The 9,568-nt window shown below is 48.8% G+C and overlaps 9 non-coding genes and 1 pseudogene across 9 annotated transcripts; 5 read left to right on the top strand and 5 right to left on the bottom strand.

Moving 5' to 3' along the window:
- Window positions 1–1,455: 1,455 nt before the first annotated feature.
- LOC134030853 (U2 spliceosomal RNA) lies at window positions 1,456–1,652 on the bottom strand. Its single transcript, XR_009931751.1, has one exon. It is a non-coding gene; the product is annotated as a U2 spliceosomal RNA (small nuclear RNA).
- A 262-nt stretch (window positions 1,653–1,914) lies between these two features.
- Window positions 1,915–2,021, top strand: LOC134031086 (U6 spliceosomal RNA). The gene has a single exon (XR_009931824.1). It is a non-coding gene; the product is annotated as a U6 spliceosomal RNA (small nuclear RNA).
- A 1,095-nt stretch (window positions 2,022–3,116) lies between these two features.
- LOC134030848 (U2 spliceosomal RNA) lies at window positions 3,117–3,313 on the bottom strand. Its single transcript, XR_009931750.1, has one exon. It is a non-coding gene; the product is annotated as a U2 spliceosomal RNA (small nuclear RNA).
- A 262-nt stretch (window positions 3,314–3,575) lies between these two features.
- On the top strand, window positions 3,576–3,682 carry LOC134031080 (U6 spliceosomal RNA). The gene has a single exon (XR_009931823.1). It is a non-coding gene; the product is annotated as a U6 spliceosomal RNA (small nuclear RNA).
- A 1,104-nt stretch (window positions 3,683–4,786) lies between these two features.
- LOC134030873 (U2 spliceosomal RNA) lies at window positions 4,787–5,001 on the bottom strand (annotated as a pseudogene).
- Window positions 5,002–5,263: 262 nt separating this feature from the next.
- On the top strand, window positions 5,264–5,370 carry LOC134031075 (U6 spliceosomal RNA). The gene has a single exon (XR_009931822.1). It is a non-coding gene; the product is annotated as a U6 spliceosomal RNA (small nuclear RNA).
- Window positions 5,371–6,474: 1,104 nt separating this feature from the next.
- On the bottom strand, window positions 6,475–6,671 carry LOC134030841 (U2 spliceosomal RNA). The gene has a single exon (XR_009931748.1). It is a non-coding gene; the product is annotated as a U2 spliceosomal RNA (small nuclear RNA).
- A 262-nt stretch (window positions 6,672–6,933) lies between these two features.
- Window positions 6,934–7,040, top strand: LOC134031073 (U6 spliceosomal RNA). Its single transcript, XR_009931821.1, has one exon. It is a non-coding gene; the product is annotated as a U6 spliceosomal RNA (small nuclear RNA).
- A 1,105-nt stretch (window positions 7,041–8,145) lies between these two features.
- On the bottom strand, window positions 8,146–8,342 carry LOC134030836 (U2 spliceosomal RNA). Its single transcript, XR_009931747.1, has one exon. It is a non-coding gene; the product is annotated as a U2 spliceosomal RNA (small nuclear RNA).
- Window positions 8,343–8,604: 262 nt separating this feature from the next.
- On the top strand, window positions 8,605–8,711 carry LOC134031062 (U6 spliceosomal RNA). The gene has a single exon (XR_009931819.1). It is a non-coding gene; the product is annotated as a U6 spliceosomal RNA (small nuclear RNA).
- The last annotated feature ends 857 nt before the right edge of the window (window positions 8,712–9,568 follow it).

The raw sequence follows: 9,568 nt of genomic DNA, 5'->3' as shown, positions 1-9,568 counted from the left end.
TACAGAATCGTATTGACAAGGACAATTTATAGACAAAATCACTTACGATTGTAAGTCAAAGTTGATCGCTGTCTCCTACAACAATGGCTGCCAGCTATGAAATTAATATTCCTAACGGCGGTCTGTGATTGGATGTGATTGGAAACCCAAATGAAACAAGCTGGCATGCCCATTGGTGGCATTTGCAGTAGACGAGGGATTGGACGAGGCTGACCATGTGACTAAATGAAACAAATGAAACAAATGAAACGGAGAACAACGTTCCAAAACAGGCGAAAGGATGACACGCAAATCCGTGAAGCGTTCCGAATTTTGGATCATCATCATCCCACCTTTTAGGGTTAGGGCTAGACCTTGACCGACGACCACCTAGTTGTAAACAAACAAACAAACAAACAATCCCCCCAATTTTTTTTTTTTTTTTTTTTTTTTTTTAAGTAAAAGGGCGGGAAAACGGCAGGCCAAAGGAAAAGGGCTTCGCCTCACCGGCGTATTCCTTATTTTTGGGCATTTATTCACTAGTTTGTTGGTTGCTTGGTTGGTTGGTTGGTTGGTTGGTTGGTTGGTTGGTTGATTGGTTGGTTGGTTGGTTGATTGGTTGGTTGATTGGTTGGTTGATTGGTTGATTGGTTGGTCGACGCACGCACGCACGCACGCACGCACGCACGCACGCACTCCTCTAGGGGGGGTAAATATTGTCCAAACAACTGAAAATGAGTCCCCTATGGTTTAAAGGAAGATGGGGAAACTCAACAGTGTATTAACATGAACCGCCAAATGAGGCCAATACCAATGGAATTACACTTGCTTATTTGACTCGATGGGTTCAATAAGAGCAAGAATGGTCAAGTTAAGTAAGTACGTTCAAATGAAACGTACATGAAATAACATGGCAAATGAATGAAATCAATTGCGAGGCAAACGTGTGTCACAAAAGGAAGGTGGACTCTTAGGTGGGTGGACTCTTACCTACACCATCATGATTATTGTAAACCAGAGATGGAAAGCCAGAGGTGGGTGAGGAATGACAAGGACAAAGCCAGAGCTGAGAAGAAGGTCTCAGGAGATGGAGAATCCACAGAACAATGCTTCACAATTCCTTTTATGCCCAAGAACAACCCATAAGTCCACATCTTCACTTATGAACGTATGACTCGCAATGCTACAGTAAGTTACACAACGAGATGTGAGAGCCATCAAGTAGAGACTGCTGCTGCTGCTGCGTCCAGCAACTCGAGATTTTAAGCATATGACTGGTGGGGGCATGATGATGACACCCGGCCTCACTCACCTCACTCACCTCACTCACCTCACTCACCTCACTCACCTCACTCACCTCACTCACCTCACTCACCTCACTCACCTCACTCACCTCACTCACCTCACTCACCTCACTCACCTCACTCACCTCACTCACCTCACCACACCCACAGGGTTTCCCTTTGACACACTTAGAAAGAGTGCACCGTTCCCCGGAGGAGCTGCGATACCGGGGCGATGCGCGGAGCGGACGGAGCGAGCCCTCGTTCCGACTCCCTGTTTGCAAAAATCTGCTTAATAAGAACTGGTCGCCCCCGTGGGAGACCTATCAGATATTAAACTGACAAGAACAGAAACTACACTTGATCTGAGCCAAAAGGCCGAGAAGCGATGACCCCCATTACTCCACGATACCCGCGCACGGCCCCTCAGTACCCTTGCGCTGCTCCACGGCGACGGACGACAACGACCATACTAGACTAGGGCGAGACTAGACTAGAGTAGGGGGTGGGGTGCAGGGGTTGTTAGCAGTAGGGGTAGAGGGGTAGAGGGGATGGCGAGGGAGGGGGCCGGCCCTCGCGCTTCAACCCCGCCCCAAGACGACTCGACCAGTGACGTGCCGGATATATAGGGGTTGGTGCAGCTGCCTGTCTTGTGCTCGCTACGGCAGCACATCTAATAAAATTGGATCGATACAGAGAAGATTAGCATGGCCCCTGCGAAAGGATGACACGCAAATCCGTGAAGCGTTCCGAATTTTGGATCATCATCATCCCACCTTTTAGGGTTAGGGCTAGACCTTGACCGACGACCACCTAGTTGTAAACAAACAAACAAACAAACAATCCCCCCAATTTTTTTTTTTTTTTTTTTTTTTTTTTAAGTAAAAGGGCGGGAAAACGGCAGGCCAAAGGAAAAGGGCTTCGCCTCACCGGCGTATTCCTTATTTTTGGGCATTTATTCACTAGTTTGTTGGTTGCTTGGTTGGTTGGTTGGTTGGTTGGTTGGTTGGTTGGTTGATTGGTTGGTTGGTTGGTTGATTGGTTGGTTGATTGGTTGGTTGATTGGTTGATTGGTTGGTCGACGCACGCACGCACGCACGCACGCACGCACGCACGCACTCCTCTAGGGGGGGTAAATATTGTCCAAACAACTGAAAATGAGTCCCCTATGGTTTAAAGGAAGATGGGGAAACTCAACAGTGTATTAACATGAACCGCCAAATGAGGCCAATACCAATGGAATTACACTTGCTTATTTGACTCGATGGGTTCAATAAGAGCAAGAATGGTCAAGTTAAGTAAGTACGTTCAAATGAAACGTACATGAAATAACATGGCAAATGAATGAAATCAATTGCGAGGCAAACGTGTGTCACAAAAGGAAGGTGGACTCTTAGGTGGGTGGACTCTTACCTACACCATCATGATTATTGTAAACCAGAGATGGAAAGCCAGAGGTGGGTGAGGAATGACAAGGACAAAGCCAGAGCTGAGAAGAAGGTCTCAGGAGATGGAGAATCCACAGAACAATGCTTCACAATTCCTTTTATGCCCAAGAACAACCCATAAGTCCACATCTTCACTTATGAACGTATGACTCGCAATGCTACAGTAAGTTACACAACGAGATGTGAGAGCCATCAAGTAGAGACTGCTGCTGCTGCTGCGTCCAGCAACTCGAGATTTTAAGCATATGACTGGTGGGGGCATGATGATGACACCCGGCCTCACTCACCTCACTCACCTCACTCACCTCACTCACCTCACTCACCTCACTCACCTCACTCACCTCACTCACCTCACTCACCTCACTCACCTCACCACACCCACAGGGTTTCCCTTTGACACACTTAGAAAGAGTGCACCGTTCCCCGGAGGAGCTGCGATACCGGGGCGATGCGCGGAGCGGACGGAGCGAGCCCTCGTTCCGACTCCCTGTTTGCAAAAATCTGCTTAATAAGAACTGGTCGCCCCCGTGGGAGACCTATCAGATATTAAACTGACAAGAACAGAAACTACACTTGATCTGAGCCAAAAGGCCGAGAAGCGATGACCCCCATTACTCCACGATACCCGCGCACGGCCCCTCAGTACCCTTGCGCTGCTCCACGGCGACGGACGACAACGACCATACTAGACTAGGGCGAGACTAGACTAGAGTAGGGGGTGGGGTGCAGGGGTTGTTAGCAGTAGGGGTAGAGGGGTAGAGGGGATGGCGAGGGAGGGGGCCGGCCCTCGCGCTTCAACCCCGCCCCAAGACGACTCGACCAGTGACGTGCCGGATATATAGGGGTTGGTGCAGCTGCCTGTCTTGTGCTCGCTACGGCAGCACATCTAATAAAATTGGATCGATACAGAGAAGATTAGCATGGCCCCTGCGAAAGGATGACACGCAAATCCGTGAAGCGTTCCGAATTTTGGATCATCATCATCCCACCTTTTAGGGTTAGGGCTAGACCTTGACCGACGACCACCTAGTTGTAAACAAACAAACAAACAAACAATCCCCCCAATTTTTTTTTTTTTTTTTTTTTTTTTTTAAGTAAAAGGGCGGGAAAACGGCAGGCCAAAGGAAAAGGGCTTCGCCTCACCGGCGTATTCCTTATTTTTGGGCATTTATTCACTAGTTTGTTGGTTGCTTGGTTGGTTGGTTGGTTGGTTGGTTGGTTGGTTGGTTGATTGGTTGGTTGGTTGGTTGATTGGTTGGTTGATTGGTTGGTTGATTGGTTGATTGGTTGGTCGACGCACGCACGCACGCACGCACGCACGCACGCACGCACTCCTCTAGGGGGGGTAAATATTGTCCAAACAACTGAAAATGAGTCCCCTATGGTTTAAAGGAAGATGGGGAAACTCAACAGTGTATTAACATGAACCGCCAAATGAGGCCAATACCAATGGAATTACACTTGCTTATTTGACTCGATGGGTTCAATAAGAGCAAGAATGGTCAAGTTAAGTAAGTACGTTCAAATGAAACGTACATGAAATAACATGGCAAATGAATGAAATCAATTGCGAGGCAAACGTGTGTCACAAAAGGAAGGTGGACTCTTAGGTGGGTGGACTCTTACCTACACCATCATGATTATTGTAAACCAGAGATGGAAAGCCAGAGGTGGGTGAGGAATGACAAGGACAAAGCCAGAGCTGAGAAGAAGGTCTCAGGAGATGGAGAATCCACAGAACAATGCTTCACAATTCCTTTTATGCCCAAGAACAACCCATAAGTCCACATCTTCACTTATGAACGTATGACTCGCAATGCTACAGTAAGTTACACAACGAGATGTGAGAGCCATCAAGTAGAGACTGCTGCTGCTGCTGCGTCCAGCAACTCGAGATTTTAAGCATATGACTGGTGGGGGCATGATGATGACACCCGGCCTCACTCACCTCACTCACCTCACTCACCTCACTCACCTCACTCACCTCACTCACCTCACTCACCTCACTCACCTCACTCACCTCACTCACCTCACTCACCTCACCACACCCACAGGGTTTCCCTTTGACACACTTAGAAAGAGTGCACCGTTCCCCGGAGGAGCTGCGATACCGGGGCGATGCGCGGAGCGGACGGAGCGAGCCCTCGTTCCGACTCCCTGTTTGCAAAAATCTGCTTAATAAGAACTGGTCGCCCCCGTGGGAGACCTATCAGATATTAAACTGACAAGAACAGAAACTCTGACAAGAACAGAAACTACACTTGATCTGAGCCAAAAGGCCGAGAAGCGATGACCCCCATTACTCCACGATACCCGCGCACGGCCCCTCAGTACCCTTGCGCTGCTCCACGGCGACGGACGACAACGACCATACTAGACTAGGGCGAGACTAGACTAGAGTAGGGGGTGGGGTGCAGGGGTTGTTAGCAGTAGGGGTAGAGGGGTAGAGGGGATGGCGAGGGAGGGGGCCGGCCCTCGCGCTTCAACCCCGCCCCAAGACGACTCGACCAGTGACGTGCCGGATATATAGGGGTTGGTGCAGCTGCCTGTCTTGTGCTCGCTACGGCAGCACATCTAATAAAATTGGATCGATACAGAGAAGATTAGCATGGCCCCTGCGAAAGGATGACACGCAAATCCGTGAAGCGTTCCGAATTTTGGATCATCATCATCCCACCTTTTAGGGTTAGGGCTAGACCTTGACCGACGACCACCTAGTTGTAAACAAACAAACAAACAAACAATCCCCCCAATTTTTTTTTTTTTTTTTTTTTTTTTTTAAGTAAAAGGGCGGGAAAACGGCAGGCCAAAGGAAAAGGGCTTCGCCTCACCGGCGTATTCCTTATTTTTGGGCATTTATTCACTAGTTTGTTGGTTGCTTGGTTGGTTGGTTGGTTGGTTGGTTGGTTGGTTGGTTGATTGGTTGGTTGGTTGGTTGATTGGTTGGTTGATTGGTTGGTTGATTGGTTGATTGGTTGGTCGACGCACGCACGCACGCACGCACGCACGCACGCACGCACTCCTCTAGGGGGGGTAAATATTGTCCAAACAACTGAAAATGAGTCCCCTATGGTTTAAAGGAAGATGGGGAAACTCAACAGTGTATTAACATGAACCGCCAAATGAGGCCAATACCAATGGAATTACACTTGCTTATTTGACTCGATGGGTTCAATAAGAGCAAGAATGGTCAAGTTAAGTAAGTACGTTCAAATGAAACGTACATGAAATAACATGGCAAATGAATGAAATCAATTGCGAGGCAAACGTGTGTCACAAAAGGAAGGTGGACTCTTAGGTGGGTGGACTCTTACCTACACCATCATGATTATTGTAAACCAGAGATGGAAAGCCAGAGGTGGGTGAGGAATGACAAGGACAAAGCCAGAGCTGAGAAGAAGGTCTCAGGAGATGGAGAATCCACAGAACAATGCTTCACAATTCCTTTTATGCCCAAGAACAACCCATAAGTCCACATCTTCACTTATGAACGTATGACTCGCAATGCTACAGTAAGTTACACAACGAGATGTGAGAGCCATCAAGTAGAGACTGCTGCTGCTGCTGCGTCCAGCAACTCGAGATTTTAAGCATATGACTGGTGGGGGCATGATGATGACACCCGGCCTCACTCACCTCACTCACCTCACTCACCTCACTCACCTCACTCACCTCACTCACCTCACTCACCTCACTCACCTCACTCACCTCACTCACCTCACTCACCTCACCACACCCACAGGGTTTCCCTTTGACACACTTAGAAAGAGTGCACCGTTCCCCGGAGGAGCTGCGATACCGGGGCGATGCGCGGAGCGGACGGAGCGAGCCCTCGTTCCGACTCCCTGTTTGCAAAAATCTGCTTAATAAGAACTGGTCGCCCCCGTGGGAGACCTATCAGATATTAAACTGACAAGAACAGAAACTACACTTGATCTGAGCCAAAAGGCCGAGAAGCGATGACCCCCATTACTCCACGATACCCGCGCACGGCCCCTCAGTACCCTTGCGCTGCTCCACGGCGACGGACGACAACGACCATACTAGACTAGGGCGAGACTAGACTAGAGTAGGGGGTGGGGTGCAGGGGTTGTTAGCAGTAGGGGTAGAGGGGTAGAGGGGATGGCGAGGGAGGGGGCCGGCCCTCGCGCTTCAACCCCGCCCCAAGACGACTCGACCAGTGACGTGCCGGATATATAGGGGTTGGTGCAGCTGCCTGTCTTGTGCTCGCTACGGCAGCACATCTAATAAAATTGGATCGATACAGAGAAGATTAGCATGGCCCCTGCGAAAGGATGACACGCAAATCCGTGAAGCGTTCCGAATTTTGGATCATCATCATCCCACCTTTTAGGGTTAGGGCTAGACCTTGACCGACGACCACCTAGTTGTAAACAAACAAACAAACAAACAATCCCCCCAATTTTTTTTTTTTTTTTTTTTTTTTTTTAAGTAAAAGGGCGGGAAAACGGCAGGCCAAAGGAAAAGGGCTTCGCCTCACCGGCGTATTCCTTATTTTTGGGCATTTATTCACTAGTTTGTTGGTTGCTTGGTTGGTTGGTTGGTTGGTTGGTTGGTTGGTTGGTTGATTGGTTGGTTGGTTGGTTGATTGGTTGGTTGATTGGTTGGTTGATTGGTTGATTGGTTGGTCGACGCACGCACGCACGCACGCACGCACGCACGCACGCACTCCTCTAGGGGGGGTAAATATTGTCCAAACAACTGAAAATGAGTCCCCTATGGTTTAAAGGAAGATGGGGAAACTCAACAGTGTATTAACATGAACCGCCAAATGAGGCCAATACCAATGGAATTACACTTGCTTATTTGACTCGATGGGTTCAATAAGAGCAAGAATGGTCAAGTTAAGTAAGTACGTTCAAATGAAACGTACATGAAATAACATGGCAAATGAATGAAATCAATTGCGAGGCAAACGTGTGTCACAAAAGGAAGGTGGACTCTTAGGTGGGTGGACTCTTACCTACACCATCATGATTATTGTAAACCAGAGATGGAAAGCCAGAGGTGGGTGAGGAATGACAAGGACAAAGCCAGAGCTGAGAAGAAGGTCTCAGGAGATGGAGAATCCACAGAACAATGCTTCACAATTCCTTTTATGCCCAAGAACAACCCATAAGTCCACATCTTCACTTATGAACGTATGACTCGCAATGCTACAGTAAGTTACACAACGAGATGTGAGAGCCATCAAGTAGAGACTGCTGCTGCTGCTGCGTCCAGCAACTCGAGATTTTAAGCATATGACTGGTGGGGGCATGATGATGACACCCGGACCTCACTCACCTCACTCACCTCACTCACCTCACTCACCTCACTCACCTCACTCACCTCACTCACCTCACTCACCTCACTCACCTCACTCACCTCACTCACCTCACCACACCCACAGGGTTTCCCTTTGACACACTTAGAAAGAGTGCACCGTTCCCCGGAGGAGCTGCGATACCGGGGCGATGCGCGGAGCGGACGGAGCGAGCCCTCGTTCCGACTCCCTGTTTGCAAAAATCTGCTTAATAAGAACTGGTCGCCCCCGTGGGAGACCTATCAGATATTAAACTGACAAGAACAGAAACTACACTTGATCTGAGCCAAAAGGCCGAGAAGCGATGACCCCCATTACTCCACGATACCCGCGCACGGCCCCTCAGTACCCTTGCGCTGCTCCACGGCGACGGACGACAACGACCATACTAGACTAGGGCGAGACTAGACTAGAGTAGGGGGTGGGGTGCAGGGGTTGTTAGCAGTAGGGGTAGAGGGGTAGAGGGGATGGCGAGGGAGGGGGCCGGCCCTCGCGCTTCAACCCCGCCCCAAGACGACTCGACCAGTGACGTGCCGGATATATAGGGGTTGGTGCAGCTGCCTGTCTTGTGCTCGCTACGGCAGCACATCTAATAAAATTGGATCGATACAGAGAAGATTAGCATGGCCCCTGCGAAAGGATGACACGCAAATCCGTGAAGCGTTCCGAATTTTGGATCATCATCATCCCACCTTTTAGGGTTAGGGCTAGACCTTGACCGACGACCACCTAGTTGTAAACAAACAAACAAACAAACAATCCCCCCAATTTTTTTTTTTTTTTTTTTTTTTTTTTAAGTAAAAGGGCGGGAAAACGGCAGGCCAAAGGAAAAGGGCTTCGCCTCACCGGCGTATTCCTTATTTTTGGGCATTTATTCACTAGTTTGTTGGTTGCTTGGTTGGTTGGTTGGTTGGTTGGTTGGTTGGTTGGTTGATTGGTTGGTTGGTTGGTTGATTGGTTGGTTGATTGGTTGGTTGATTGGTTGATTGGTTGGTCGACGCACGCACGCACGCACGCACGCACGCACGCACGCACTCCTCTAGGGGGGGTAAATATTGTCCAAACAACTGAAAATGAGTCCCCTATGGTTTAAAGGAAGATGGGGAAACTCAACAGTGTATTAACATGAACCGCCAAATGAGGCCAATACCAATGGAATTACACTTGCTTATTTGACTCGATGGGTTCAATAAGAGCAAGAATGGTCAAGTTAAGTAAGTACGTTCAAATGAAACGTACATGAAATAACATGGCAAATGAATGAAATCAATTGCGAGGCAAACGTGTGTCACAAAAGGAAGGTGGACTCTTAGGTGGGTGGACTCTTACCTACACCATCATGATTATTGTAAACCAGAGATGGAAAGCCAGAGGTGAGCTGAGAAGAAGGTCTCAGGAGATGGAGAATCCACAGAACAATGCTTCACAATTCCTTTTATGCCCAAGAACAACCCATAAGTCCACATCTTCACTTATGAACGTATGACTCGCAATGCTACAGTAAGTTACACAACGAGATGTGAGAGCCATCA

Source organism: Osmerus eperlanus, chromosome 1 (assembly GCF_963692335.1).
Source record: "Osmerus eperlanus chromosome 1, fOsmEpe2.1, whole genome shotgun sequence".
NCBI lineage: Eukaryota > Metazoa > Chordata > Actinopteri > Osmeriformes > Osmeridae > Osmerus > Osmerus eperlanus.
Note: the sequence above shows the minus strand (reverse complement) of the source record. Positions and strands in the feature narration are given on the sequence as shown.